Here is a 15,854-nt window from a genome sequence, read left to right as displayed (position 1 = left end):
CAACTATGAATGAAAATAAAGACTAAAACAAATTCAACAATAAAAAAAATACAATGTCCAACAAAACTGAGTATTTAATTTTTAAACAAATATATTTTCCTGTATTAGACTTCGAATCGAAGTAAAAAAAAATCTATGTATGTCGTCATGCTTTTGAGAGTTTTAACCTTCGAAACGTGATAACGTAATTTTTTTTTACTTTTACCTAAAAAAAATAAATTTCGTTTAAAAAAAAATAATATTTATTTTTGTTGAACACTGTAATTTTTTTTATGTACCTATTTATTTTAAAACAAAGTTGGCAACCCATTATATTATAGTTTTTGGTAAAATAAATTGGAAAGTTTTCAAAAATGTTGCTAGTTAAAAAAAAATTTTTTTAATGTAAAGAAAATAGAAATACGTTTTACTAATTGGCTTTGTTTTCAAATTTTGCAATTTTTTTCGTGGCTTTAAACACGTTATCTGAATCCACATGGAAAACTCTTTCTAAGTCAATGTTTCGCAATGTGCAGCCTTATTAATAGCAAGAGAACGTCAAAAAAAAGGAGATACTTATCAGAAAAAGAAAATATTTGCGAAAAAATTAAAAAAAAAAAAACATTACACCAACAAAAGATTTTGGTTTATCATAAAAAAATAGGTATAATTTTTTAGTATAATCACTTTCTGCTCCCAGGACCGCGTGTACAAAATGTTAAAACTTTAAATGTATCGTGAAATTAATAAAAACGCATATAAAACAAATCCTCATCAAAAATAGGTATGTAGGTTAGGGTGGGTCAAAATACAATTTTTTGGATTTTCAAAAAGGCTCTGCGATTAAAAGGTGCTGAATGGTTCGGTTAGCTTTTAAGTAAAATTTCATTTCATTATTTTAAGTTTAAGTGCCTCCGGATTGTGGTTACATTTTTGAAAAAAAAAACTGATTTTTGCCTAAAAACCACATACGCTTTGCTTAATTTATTATGATCTCATTTCTTATACAAGCTAATTCAAGAGGATGTGCCAAAAAGCTTAAGAGTGTGGGTTGGGTCGGGACAAGAAAAAAATCGTTTTGGAGGGGGTTAATATTCGCCCCCGTTTAGCCAAGAGGGGCCATTTTCTAAGAAAATGATTTAATTAGGAAAAAATATTATTAAAAATCAACCGTTATACCTACAACAACATGTTATACCTTTTTGGTGAGCCCAAAATCTCTTTTTTATTTTGCTTTCAAATAAAGCTGTTTTATAAAACAGTTTTTGAAAAATTAATTTTCAAAATCAAAATTTTTGAAAAAAAAATGTTTAAATTTGCGAATTAATTTTTTTTCAAAATTTTATGTGATTAAGGGCCGGTTTGTTCACACTCGATTATCTTTTAATCTAGGATTATTCCATACAAAAATCCTTGATTAAAAGATAATCGAGTGTGAACAAATCGGGGCTAAGTACTATTTAAGTTTTCAAAATTCAATGCTCTTATTTGTTTTCAAGCAAAAACAGAAAACCGGATGCAAAAATGTTTTGTCATTTTTGAGAAATTAAAAAAAAAACCAAAACTACATTTTTCTAAGACTTGTTAATTCATTTATGAAACATTATATACTTCTTTTATTATTTTTAAGGGGATACCACGCCTCCGAGGCAGAAAATCTGAAGTTTGAATATGTTTCCTTTGCATTAACAACAATTCTACCAAGTTTCAAGATTTTAGGGTATTCAGAAGTATACTTTTTAATAAATTGATATTAATTCTACCAAAATGGGCGGTTACCACGCCCCCTGAATGTAAAATCTCAATTTTTCGATTTTTTTCTTTGTATATACTTCAAGATCCATGACAATAACAAGTTTCTATGAAAACTAGAAGTTTACCATAATTTTTATCATTTGTTAGTTAGTATGTTAGTGAGTAAATCAGCTACTCTTTTTGCGATTTTTGAAAGCCTTTTTTCTCAGAAACTACTAATCCTACGTAGCTGAAAGTTTTTGAGGAGTTTGATTTGGACTATGTTAACAAATAAAACGAGTTTGAAATGTTTGAAATTATTGAAACAAAAGTTAGAATGGTTCGAAAGCGGCTTAAGTTGTTTCCTAAGGGTGTAGGACCAAAGTTCATAGAGAACTTGGCTGGGCAACCGAAGGCAGAAGATAAAGTCTGATTATAACCAAACTTTATATTATTGTTATATTTACAGTTTGGCACTTTTTCATCACTGTGCCCGTAAAAAAATCAGCAAAAAAAATTTCTCCATACATTTGTGACCCAGCCTAATGTAGGTATTTATTTTATGAGAAAATTCGAAAAAAAGGTGGACCAAATTTTTGAGCACCACTGTAATAAAACTCAAGATCGAACAACTTTTTGGTTTAATTTAGCTAAATTTCTTACTATTTTGAAAAATTATTCCTAACGCTTATTCTGACCTTCATTTCATAAAAAACAGACAGATCCCTTTTGATATGCTTACCTATGTATACTAAACAGAAGTTGGTACCTCACTGTAATAATGGTTCTTATTTAACTTATATTTTTCATGCATCGAAAATTTAACATTAAATTATACATAAGGTACTCAATAGATAAAAATCTAAATAGATACAAAATTTCAAATTAATTTTCTATAAGATTTTCTTAACTGACACTTCTTTTTTCATTGATATTAATTAATTGATTAATAGCAAAAGACCACTGATTAATGAAAGTGTTTATGAAGTGAAGCCACTATATTTGATTGTTCCTTTTGGAAAAAAAGTACACCAGATTCTTTGAAACTAAACTCCTTGATACCAGGGCAGAAACTAGAGAACTTTAAATAATTAAAAGTTTTTTTGTTAAATTAAACTATATAGGTACCTAATTGAATATGGAGAAACTCAGATAGCTTGCTTTTCTTATTAACTCACTTCTTAAAAGCAGGTATGTACGTATTTCAACAAATGATACACACTCTCTGAAGGCAAATTAAAACATAAACCCACACATAATTTTGCTGTACATTAAATTTTCTACTTGTATTGTCTTTCGTTCATTGAACTTCAACTTTAGATCTAGAAACAAATTGTTACAAGGTTATGATTTTTCAATATTTAAATGGGTCTTTAACCAATTAACAACATAATAACTAATCATTTTGCAATACCTACCTCTATAGCGAGTGTCAAAACAACACTTATTTTTTTTAAATAAATGTTGACATGCCCACATACAATTCATGAAATTTTTTAATGTTCATGAACCATGACGCATTATAAAAATTAAAAACTACTATAAAGTAAACATCGACAACTTGTTTGAAATATCAGTTAAAAATTTTTTTTAATAGTTTCATACTGTGCTGAAAACATTTTACAAATAAACTTCAAAATATTGTCTTCAATTGTCTTTAACAATGATTAGTGCAATGGACTATCACGCTTGAAATATTGGTTCAGTTCCAGCTTATAGTAATATTTTTTTATTATTGAGTATTACCCTTTTAACAGTTAGGTACTTTTGTCATTATAAAGCGCTAAAAGATAAGATAAGTGAAGTGAAATTTTTAAACAAATTACACTTTCCATTTCAAACAAAGATTTAAAACTATCTCAGTTTAGGCAAGCCTTTATTTCATTTATAATAATTCTTCTAACCGCTAACATCGGTCGAACCTATACCCACATCTAACATATTGACCGCCTCTTATTTTCGATTAGACTTTTCATCTTATTTGACCTCTAAATAAACCCAGAACTCATTCCTAGACTCCAGCTGGTTATGCAAATCAAGCATTTCCATCAGCCTTATTGATGTCATTGGAATTACAACATAAATCAAACAATAAATATTCTTAAAGTTTTCACTTTCTTTCTACAACATTTTAATAGAATTATCTACCAACTCTAGCGCCAACTCCCTCCCAATAACAAACCTAATCAAATGTGATCGGTTAATAACGTCATGTCAGTTGATACTCTATAATAAAATATTTTGAAAAACCACCATCAGATCAGTTTCTCTTTCGCTGCGGCATTTGAATACAAACAACAAAGTCGTCTCGCCCAATACGAGCAGAGTATAAGACGTATAGTGGATAGTGATAGTGACAGCGAAAATGAAAACGAAAAAAAGGGAAACTTCCGCCGACTGCATTTTTTGGGATAGGCACATCAAGCATGGGCACAAGCAACGTACAATGAACGCAGGGCATTCTTCTGAAAGGTCTCAGAATTTTTAATCAGCGCAACTTTCTCGCATCATAAACTTCTTACAACATATAATAACGGCTTTTTGCGATTACAGATCCGCTGTCAAAATGAGAATATTAAAACAACAACAACAAACAGTTGGCTTGGTTGCTGGTCTGACACAATTTCCTAATTTTGTTCTTCTTTTTTTTTTTCTTTCTTTTTCCTTCTTCTTCTTTGACTTCATTGTCATTTATAAAATGAAAGTTAAAGCTTTAAAGTTGTTATCGTGGTTTGAAATGAATTTTTTTCAGATTTTGGCTCAGAATTAAAGCATAATAATATATAAAAATAAATTCGCCAAAATAGTAGGACAAATATCAAAAATAGGCTCGTTCATTGAACTTCAAATTTTTTTAGTAGGTACTATAGAAAAGTGTTAATAAAAAATGTCACCATGAATTAAGCATAGGTTACAGGGCCGATTTTAAGGGGGGGGCAGCCTGGGCCGTCGCCCAGTGGCGCAAGAATTGAGGGGCTCCCCGAACTTTTACTAAAGTTATATAAATAACGAAGTGTTTCCAATCGATGTTTTATTCATTTGTACTTTCACAAAGGCGCCCCAATTTTTTTTTTCTATGTGACTTTTTCAACGGCGGTCGTATTTTTTGTCCTTAACTTTTTGAAGAATGAAGGCGCCCCCAATTTTGGGACAAAAGGCGCCCCAATTTCTTTTGGAAGACTAAAGCAATCTTAATATTCCTCCAACCAATTTAATTTTTGCAAAGGCGCTCCTATATATAAATCACTAAATCATAGCTGGTAATATGGAGAGGGAGTGTGGTTCTTTATTTTTTTCGGATATGGAAAAGTATAGACCGACGAGACAAAATAGTTTATGGAGAATATCCAGACTGTAATAATGAATATAGAAACAGAAGGGAGACGGACAGAATCCCGAAATCCAAAATCCAGAAAGCCCAAAATCCAGAAAACCCTAAATCCCGAAAACTCAAAAACCAGAAAACCAAAAATCCCGAAAACCTAAAATCCCGAACTCTTCAAAATTGTGTTTCTCTGAAATTTTAACTGAAACATAAAATTAAAACCAATTAAATAACAATTTCAACATACAATTATTATAAGTTAAATATTAAAATTCATAATTCTATTCATTTTAGTTCAACGATTTTTCCAACTTAACTCAATCACAACAAAACACTGCTGAAAGCGTTTTAAAATTATTTTTTTTTTTAGAGGCGCTATTGCAATCTTGCCCAGGGGCGCCGGTAGTGCTTAAACCGGCACTGCATAGGTAAACATTCCAATAGAGTTAAATTCTGCGAAATGGATATTTTCTATTTCTTACAAAATTTAATATCACGCGCAAATGATTTTCAAAGTAAAGCTCTTTCATAAAACCATTATTGCCAAATTCTCTCATTGTACAATAAACGTTGTTTTGATCTCAAAAGATCAATTTTATGCTCCTGTTGTTTTTTTTTCAATTTTTTTTTTGTTTTAATAAAATTTATTTATGACAGTGACGACTTTGGTCCGAAAATTTAATTTCGTTTGAACTATTACTTTTGGGAAACCCTGTATATAAAAAGGGGCATTAACCACTTCGATGATTTGATTCAATGTGAAGTTATAATTAGTCAAGGTGCAAAAATTATGAGCATGGTATTAGGAGAGAGGTAATATCAAGCGCAGGTTGTCAGCAGGACTACCTTAATAGATTTTTAAAAAGAGGCAAAAAAAAAGGATTTTGATAATAAAAGAAGCCCCAATAAAAAAAAGTGAAAATAAAATTAGTTATGCACGACAGCCACAAAAAATACCTCATTTGCGCATTTCCCGAACCGGAACACAAACCTTTTAACACAGTTTCTTAAAATTAAAATTGTATGAACATAGTAAGAATAATAAAAAAAACATAACCTGTGCATAATTTCTTCAAGAAACAACACAAAATTTATCAAAAATAACCTCATAAAATTCAAATCAGCGCTAAACAACAGTAACGTATATTTTTTTTTACAATTGAGTCGTTATAATAATAATTGAAAGTGTTTTAAGTCACACTTTGCTTGATTTTCAAAAATTTTTTTAATCAAACGTACATAATTTTAAAAAAGAGGAACCAAAATATCAAAAAGACGGATTTTTTGACAATTTTTAAAAAGTGGAGGGAAAGTGGATTGGGTGAAAAAAGTAGGGAAAACGCCTCTATAGAGGCGAAAAGGTAGCCCTGGTTGTCAGTATAACGAGAACTGTCAGATGAAAGTCTTCAAGATGGCTTCCTAAGTTTTTGACAACTGTGTTATTGAAATTATTGTTGCCATTTGTTTTGGATATTGTTGCTGCTTTTGACTTCGACGAATCAAATATCATAAACTTACGACGGCATTTGCAAATTTTGGATAGATGCGCAGTAGAGAACGAAAATGAAAACGATAATGATATTACCTTATCTCGGTGGTCTTAAAATTCGCTGAATGGCAGAAAGGCGGAAAATTAGCTTTTTTTTATATTTTTCCTTTATAGGTAATATCGCACGGTATATTCTCTTTGAACCCTACTGCTATTTTTAAGATTGGTCAAAAAGCAGGGGCGTACACAACATTGGGGCAAGCGGGGTGGTGCCCCCGACTGAGGATAGGGGCCCGACTGGACCCAATGCAGAGAAGGCAACGTATAATAAAAGTAATGAAGCAAAAAGATAAGATATTTGACATGAATCCCTTTGGGTAGAAGAGAGACAAATTATATTTTTTATATTACCTATATTGGATGCCAGCCACATAATATCTATTTCATCTCAAAAAACAAAAATTAATACCTCAGGGGCCCCAAAAAAATAAATTGCATTTTTGAAGAAAAATTAAATATTGTGTTAGGGCCCCAAAAAATATTACTTTAATAATCTTAGCAAAAAATGATACATACAAAAAAAAGTATGGCGTATACGTACTTTTTTTTTTTTTTTACATCAAAGGGCCTCCAAATATTAAAGGGGCCCCAAAATTCAGTCTTGCCCCAGAGCCCCAGCAACTCAACGTACGCCTCTGTCAAAACCTTTATGAGTATCGTGGAAAAATTTTTGTCTAGCTTTTCAAAAAAAGAAGAATTTTCCGACTTCACCTGTTCCTTGTAAGTAATTTTTTTTTCCAGACTGTCTGATTGACAGACAAGCACAATATTAAAAGACCCATTTTGTTTGCATTTGTTATGATCGATATTTTATTGATAGCTTCGGTTCAATAGTTTTTATGAACCAAAATCGCACCACATTATAATAACCTAGGACCAATGTATATACCTATACTATGCCATTTTAATTAACTCAAAATTTGTGAGTTTTATTTAGTAAGTTTTTCTAACTCGCAAACTGTATCAGCAGCCGTTTCGAGAAAAAAGAAAAAAGGATTCCTCTATCAAAAGACTATTTGCCAGCGAGTCTAAAAGTTTCTCTTTGTATCGTTTATCCGAGAAAAAGATACACAAATTGAAATGAACAACAATACACGGATGCGTGGCATATTATGTGCCCTGAAGTTGCAAGTTAACTGGAATTGATAACAGAAAAAATTCCCGCACCCGTACACATGGTATGTATTGAAGTATAAACCATGAAACTTGGGTTGATTTTGGTTGGAGTTTATCTTGTTATGTGGAGCTTTTCTATTCAATGTTTTTTTTTTTTTTTTTTATCTATATGTTGGTTTAGTTATATGTAGGGTCTAGCTAGAGTCTCTGAGTCTGAGGTTGGAAAAGTGAAAACAAATCACTGTGTCACAGTTGCAGAACAATGTTTTTTTTGTTGTTGTTGTTTTTATTCAAACAGAAAGGAGAATTGCATTCAGTGATAGCAACTAGCTAGAAATGAAGGTTGTAGGTTGGTATATGTTTACGACGAGTGCAAATGGCACCATCAGTTTCACAGATAAGTTCCATACCGGCACAATATGGTTGCCACTTTTGACCAAATACAATTGAAAGACTTCTTTAACAAAACACAAAAAATTTAGTTATATAAAGAAGCACATTAGGTATCTAAGCACAGTTCTTCAAAGAAAAATTTTCGATAGGACTCATCGTTTAAGAGTATAATAGGCAAAAAACCGATATTTTCTACATTTGACACATTTTAAAATCACGATATCTTCTGAACGATATCTCTTAGAAAGAAAAAAGTCATAACATTTTTTTAGGGAATTACAAAACCTTCAAGTCATCCATATACTTTTCTTTGATAGCTTCTCCCGTTTCAAAGTTAGATATGAAAAACCTACATTTTCGACATTAAAACTTCAATGTTCAATAACTTTGTATGCACACATGGGACTTTTAGGGACTTTTGACATTTTACTTCAATCGACATTTAAATGCTCTGTACCAATTTTCAGCCCTATGCGAATTATTTCTGGGTTTGCCCTTTTTTATGTTTATTTTGTCTGGACTATTTGGTCAATGTTTAGGCCCTACACTGAATAGATCAGTATTGCCCCATAGGGGGGGGGGGGGCAATTTGGTTTTATGTTCCGTTTAGTGAGTCTGTTCTAAACTGTTCGGAACCGAAAAGTAAACGTTTTGGTGGTGGAGAAAAGTTTTCTTTCAATCAGCATTTTTGGTTCTTACTTACCCTATTGGAAAGAATTCTATACATGCTTTTGATTCAGCACATTTTAAAACACATGGGTTTTGTCCTTTTCTGTTCAACTCTTAAATCAAATATTAATCAATTGTTTTTGTTTATTTTCAAACTTTTTTCGACTTATCTACGAATACCGAAAAAAACAATCATAAATCCATTCGTATTAGAAAATTTCATAAATATTACGAACGGATTTTGTGATTGTTTTTTTTTTTCAGGATTTGTTCGAAATTCGTGATGAGGCCCATTTGATTTAGGAATTTGTTGGTGTTTAACGTGAATACAAATTTAGCTTTCTGGCAGTCAAATTCTTGTTCTCTGAAATTGAATTCCAAGGGAGATTTTATATTGCTCAATAAATTCCGTAGAAAAAAAATATTTCCAGAAAATAAAATTTTTTTGTAGGCTCACCAGCCCATTATTTTTTAATATATCAGACATTGCATTTTTGTTTTTTCTTTAAGTTAAGACTTTGGGTGATAATTTTTTTTAAGGTACCTACATAAAAATGTCAGAAGGGCATACAAAATTTTGAAAAAGTTTTGGTGGGGCACCACAAAAAAGGTTGGGAAACACTGGAATACATCATCAAAAAGCCATAATTTACTTAATATAAGCCATTGTATGAAAACATGGTAGCCAAATTATTTTTTCCATATTTGGTCTCATTCCAAACATTTCTACATATTTTCAGATGGGGGGAAATTTTTCATTCTTTAATTGAAGACATTTGGTGTAAAACTAACTTTCCTTTACAAAACTAAACATTGATTGCTAGGAACTGGGAATCTACCAATATTTGAACCTTTTTTTCCTACAAAAAAACAATTTTTTATTTTTCATAGCATTGAAAAGATATTTGTTCAAGTGGTAACCATGAACACTACTACTCCCCTATATGCATGTAGATATCCTTTTCTGTATATCTTTGGCTCTCCATTGAAATTGAATTTCATGTGCAAATGCAAATATTGACACAAGATACAACGGTTTATGAAATGAATTGGAATGCAGATGCAACAGATGGTTGGATTTATATTTAGACATATACATACACTCATGGTAGCCTAGCTATGTTGGTATCAATATCACACACTGTGTATAGTGTAAGAAATGATAGGACCACCCAAAAAAAAAAAACACCAAGAGAAAAGTAGGAAAAGAGGTTGTACATTCACTGCATTCATTTATCATACCAAAGAGGCAATAGATACTTCTGGGTATCCTAAAAATGTTTTTTAGACACATATACCTAGAAGTTCCTATTCCTTTCTTATTAAGTCTAGATGTTCAATGAAAAGGTTAGATACATAATCATCAGCATCATCATCATCATCATGCTGCCCCGGATGCAACTCTGTTTCTGGCATTGATTGAAATCATCTGCATTAGATGCATGAACACTACCAAAGAATTTCATTTATTTTTTTTAATACTTTTTTTGTGTTTTTGTTCAAGACCATGAAGAAGTTGACAGAAAGGGCTTTTTTTGAAAGTAAATGAACTCTACCAAAACCAAACTCTGCTCTTGCAAGTTAAGTTTTGTATGAGGTGTTGAATAAAGAAAAGATTGTATCGAAAAAAAAAATGTGAAAAAAGTTGTTGTCCAGTTTCATTTTTTTAGCACTTTTTTGTGTGATTTTTGCAAACCAATGAAAAGAGAAAGTGTTTTATTTCTTTTTTTTTTTCTTTGAACTTCTTTTATTTCGAATAAATTATACAACTTGTAGACATAGTGAGAAGGCAGTATAACAGAGTTACAAATAAATTTGGAGAGAAAAATAGAGGGATTAATTTAAATTTAACCCCAATGTTGTTGATTGGAAGCAGTGAACTGTTAGATTGCTACTGCATTGCTAGGCTATACTATGAGAGTATTATCGATAATGTTAACACAGTACGGTACTTTATCTTGCTTTTGATAATTTAGACAAGATTCCCCTCCCCATTAAACTAAAAACAATAATAGTTACTTGAATGATTTTTTTATCATTTTTATCGCAAATTTTCTATTAGGAACTTATAACAATTGATGTGAACTCAAACTCACCAAATCTGTTAAAATTTATATTAAATTTATATACTGAAGTACATAATTATTGCTAAAAATTTGATTTTGATTCAAGTGGATTCTTTGAATTGAAAACACAACAATGGTTTTCGTATTAAATGTACAATAAATGTTTATTTATGTATATATCTGTTTACATATTTATAAAGAAATATTTTCAGGAGATTTTTTGAAATACAAATTGGGTACGTACGAATAGCTAGAAAATATAATCATCAAAAGAGATACACCAATTTAAAGAAATGTAGATATCTAAGCCTTTTTTAAAGGGTTTAGTTGAATTTACCTTTAAAAACAAATTTAATTCCAAAGAGAATTACTTACTCAATTACTCACTTAAAAACTTCAACATAGAGGCAAAAAATTAACTTGGAACTAACGAAAACGAGGAAAAGGATTTTATTTCAATTTGTTTTGAGAATATTCGTGTTTTCATTAAAAACAATACTCCAACATATTATAGGTTTTTATAACCAATGACAAAAGATTTATTTGTTTGATTTATTGGAAAGATTTTTTATGGTTTTTCTTATAGAAATATTTTAGCGTTTCTGTGGTAAAAAAAAAACACAAATAAAATATATACCACTTTGCACTATATAACATAGTCTTATATGAATTTGAAAATACTAATTCAGTTTAAAAGCAATAACCAAAAGTACTTATAATGTACTTTATCCAACATTTGTATGCATATAAAACCAAATCAAGGTTGAAAAATCCATTAAAAGTTTTGACATTGTATTCGCTATATTAAGTAGGCATAATATACAGGGTGCCACAAAATTGTTGTCCAATTTTTTAAAATAGAAAATCAAAAAAATGAATCCTCATAAACAAAATTAATTTGATGATGCAATAATGCACGACTGTATCTTACGAACCTGCTAGAGTTCAACTTACTTAAAGCTTAAAACTATTAATACTACCGTTTTGTTAATTTACATATTTAAACAAAAAAGAAAACAAATTTGAAAAAATAAAAAATTCGTTCCTCCAGATGATAAAAACACAAAAATAAGAGTATATTTGGTATACCATTCAGGACGTTTTTTTTATCTTCATACGTTGCGAAAAATCTAGCTTCGACAAATTTTCACAAACTTTAGATTTGTTAACTGTTATGAAAACAAGACGTTTAGACCTTTGCAACAATGTATAACGTTTGGTTTCGGTAAACAACTTAAACTGTATAATAGTGAGGCGGCTTAGCAAGCTTAGATTCAGGAGCTTTTCTGTATTGCACCCGCATTATATAATATCATACATGATTTCAAGGTAATTTTTAACGCCCGATCGAATAAAACCAATACCAATGTGCCTGGACAGTCATGGTAAAAGTTATTGCACTCGTTATAAATAGTCATTTAATTAAAGAACAAGAGCCAAAATATTACCAAGTACTCCATGAAAATAAGTGGTAGGCTGAAGAAATTTTGTATGCACGTTTACTATACCATAGAAAAAAATAATAAAATATGCTCATAAAAATATTTCGGGTTAAAGGGTGTTTTTTTTTTTAGTGAGAAAGAACACTTTCGAATTGGTACCATGGAAATTTTCTTCATTTTTTTTGAACCGCATATATATTTTATACATCGTATCAGAATCAAAAATAATCAAAAAATGAATTACATTTACCATGGTATATTGAATTTTCATGCAAAATTTAAATTGCTTGCTTCATATAATAAGAAAATTGGAGAATATATATATTTTTTTAATTTAAAAAAAGGTAGGGCACAAGATTGTATGTAAGTCGTTAAAAAAAAGTTTCTGATTTACAAAGAATATTTTTTTTTTTTTAAATCATCAAAACTTGATATTTTCCAATTAGATACTGCCTATTTGTCATTTTCATGAAGTCGACTATTGAGTTAAGTCGACTATTAATTGACTTAGTCGATAAGTCCGCTGTTACACGGAGCCGCAAGAGGCGTGTCTCTTTTCAAACATAACGAGGGCAAAAGAGAAAAAAGATGAAAGAAAAAATTATCCGACCGGAGAGTCGTGGGTCGAAATTCTGAGACTCTTTTTTGACGTTTCTTTTTCCATTTTTTCTGTTTTCCATATTCCCTTTCATTTCTTTTTGCTTTCTGGTGCAATACAACAACAACAAATTTTAAATCAAAAGAGAAATGTCAGATTTGAGTCCTTAACTCAAGAGGCATCGTGTACTAGTACGCGCCTCACAGAATGATTTTATCAAAAGAAAATTCGATAAAAGAGTCAAGGGTCTTGAGGCTTCGTTTAATACGAGTAGCTGACTAACAAATCGTTGTAGAGTGTGAGCTTTCGTTCTGACTTAACTTGTTCGGAAGAACAAAAATGTCAGTCTTAAGAACCCTTCAAACAATGAACGTCAATTTTATCAAAACCATATTATTTCCAATCAAAATGCGAGTAGTTATTTTGTTGAACCTTCTTTATTGAAAATTTTTGTTTTGATCTTATTCGATTTCAAATACCTCATGTCATTGTTTAATCAAAATTGTTTTGTGCAATTAAGTTCCATCGAGATTTAACTTTTTTCTATGAACCTTGGACTGTTAAAAAAGCTTCATGGTAATCTTGAAATAAAAGCGTCTATTAAAAAAAAAATCTTAAAATTCTGAATTTCAATTCCGGGGAAGAACCGATTAATATACATATTTTTCAAATTTCAAAATAAACTTGGATCTTATTATTATTTTGACGCTGTTAATATAAATTGGGACAAAAGATTGTTAATATTGTCAAAACAATATCATTCGATCGTTTTTGTTTTACGTAATAAAATTTCTACTCCATAAACAAAATACATAAATGATAATAAATTTTTGAATTATCATCAATCAATCATTTCTAGTTTGAATATGACCAAGGCAAAATTTTAAATGATAAGTTCCATATTGACATATACCGCAATCATCTCTCGTATACAACAATGCAATCAACAAGACAAAAACAACTGCGGCAAAACACAATTTTCATCTAAAATGACAAAAAAAAAAAAATAAACAAAAAGTGGGAAAGAGGTCAAAAGGTAAAAACTTGATAAGATAACTACAGAGCAACGGATGAACTAGACTTACAACAATGAACGACACGAGGACGGTCAGCAGAGTGCCTCAACCATCCAGTATCGTCCAGAGGTCCAATGCACTGAATTGAAATTCAATTCTAAAATCCAATCAATTCGTTGTCTATCAAGAGGAGAGTAATACAAAAGACAAATTGAAAAAAAAAGAAAACAAAAATGAAAAAAAGTTCAATGATTTTGCATCCTACGGCAAATGATGTTTTTTCCGTCTGTATTTCTGAGGTGCCAATAGAAATGGTCTATAGGGTATTGATTGTAAGGCAAAGTTGGTTACAACACATAGTTTTGTAAACGTTAGTTAGCTTAATGAAGCTTTAAAGTGTTTTTATAGCTAAACTAACTTACTTTTATAGAATTGTTTTAATTTTTGAAATAAACGTTAAAAACGCTATGTTTATAAAATCGATCTTGTTCATGTTCGTAAAAGGAGCCTTTCTAGATCTGCTTCCAATTAAGATGGCAGGAAGTCAAACATATAACTTTTAAATATTTATAGTTAGTATTTAGTAACAGCTTTTCTGTATGTGTTTTTTTTGTAATCGAAAAAAAAAAACAAAATAGCGCGCAAAAATAGCAAGAAAATGCGATTTGAAAAGTGAGAGAGGTTGGGTTGATTGGTAAGTTTCCTATAAACTAGTTATGGGTTGGTTTCTAGATGAGGAACACCATCAGAGTCTAGATTGGTCTTTTTTTTGTATAGTATTTTGTGTCTACTGTATATGTACCAGACAGGTACTACTAATCCACAAACACGCTTGGTTGCACTCACTTTTCCTGAATGAATCTCGGATTTCCTCAGAAAACTCCACTCAGCTGGCCTGGGCTCGATTGTTGACCAACGATGATTTATCGATTGTTGGATGATGCTGATGATGTTTTTGTTTTCCTTGATGTCACCAAAGTTGCAAAATCCTGCTAACTTTTGACATAGGATACATTACTTTGGTCCAGCAATCGAATTTCATTAATTGGATCAAATTTAAAACTTGCTTGCACAGTTATAATAATTAAAATATCTAATATCTCACAAATTCCACTGGCAAGTATAGTGTGAAATCACAAAGAAAAATACCACACTTGTTTACAAGAGCGATAAAACTCTCTAAAACGAAAATAAACACCGCAGCAAGTAACTATTCGAGTAAATGAGAAAACTATTTATTTTCTTTCTATAACAATTGACCAATTGATTCACAATATCTAACGGTAAAAAAGTGAAGTAGATACACATAGACGTTGAATGAATATCAAATAAATTAACCGTTCAATTATATCTTTATTTTTATTTTTTTTAACGAAACGAGTATCTTTTGAGCTCTTTCTTTGACAGAAGCGCGCAGATTTATTGAAAGAAATCAACGAAAAAAAAAGAAACCGCGCACGCATGCAACCAGAGAAATGGCTATGATTTTGTATTTAGTGAGTCACAGAGGGGAGGGAAAGGCAAAGAAGAAAATAATTTAAAAAAAAAGTTATATTTCAAACTTTTTGTGTGACACGAATCAGCGAATTGACTCAAATTTTGTACGATCAACCGACCAAGTCGAGTGATGAATCTACACTGATCTTTTGCGGTTCCAAGTCAACGGTGATACTCTACACTTTTTGTATTATTGGATGCCCCAATCGCTTCATGCCGTTGCCATATGATGGTGATGGTTTCGCTTAAGCTGCGCTTTTTTTCCAAATCAAATCGAAGAAGTGAGAGCCAAGCTTTTGCAGTAGATATAAGTTAGACCAATAAATGTTATCGCTTGATTTGAAACACCCTTTATTAAGCTGAAAAGCTCTTTCAACTTTTTGAATAAAGAGAGTGTGCTTTGAATCGGATCAGTGGCTGTGTTGTTTAAGGGATTAATTGGAAAATATGTGAGTGCTAATGTATCACGT

The 15,854-nt window shown here is 30.8% G+C and overlaps 1 protein-coding gene across 4 annotated transcripts in view; it reads right to left on the bottom strand.

Annotated features, from left to right (window-relative positions):
* LOC129920116 (sphingomyelin phosphodiesterase) overlaps window positions 1–15,536 on the bottom strand; it is a 43,055-nt gene extending 27,519 nt beyond the window's left edge. For all 4 annotated transcript variants that reach the window (XM_056001323.1, XM_056001321.1, XM_056001319.1 and 1 more), the window contains exon 1: window positions 14,734–15,536. The gene's annotated coding sequence lies outside the window, so the exon portion shown is untranslated. The remainder of the gene's footprint in view (window positions 1–14,733) is intronic.
* Between the last annotated feature and the right edge of the window lie 318 nt (window positions 15,537–15,854).

The sequence above is a fragment of the Episyrphus balteatus genome, chromosome 4 (genome assembly GCF_945859705.1).
Source record: "Episyrphus balteatus chromosome 4, idEpiBalt1.1, whole genome shotgun sequence".
In the NCBI taxonomy this organism is placed as follows: Eukaryota; Metazoa; Arthropoda; class Insecta; order Diptera; family Syrphidae; genus Episyrphus; species Episyrphus balteatus.
Note: the sequence above shows the minus strand (reverse complement) of the source record. Positions and strands in the feature narration are given on the sequence as shown.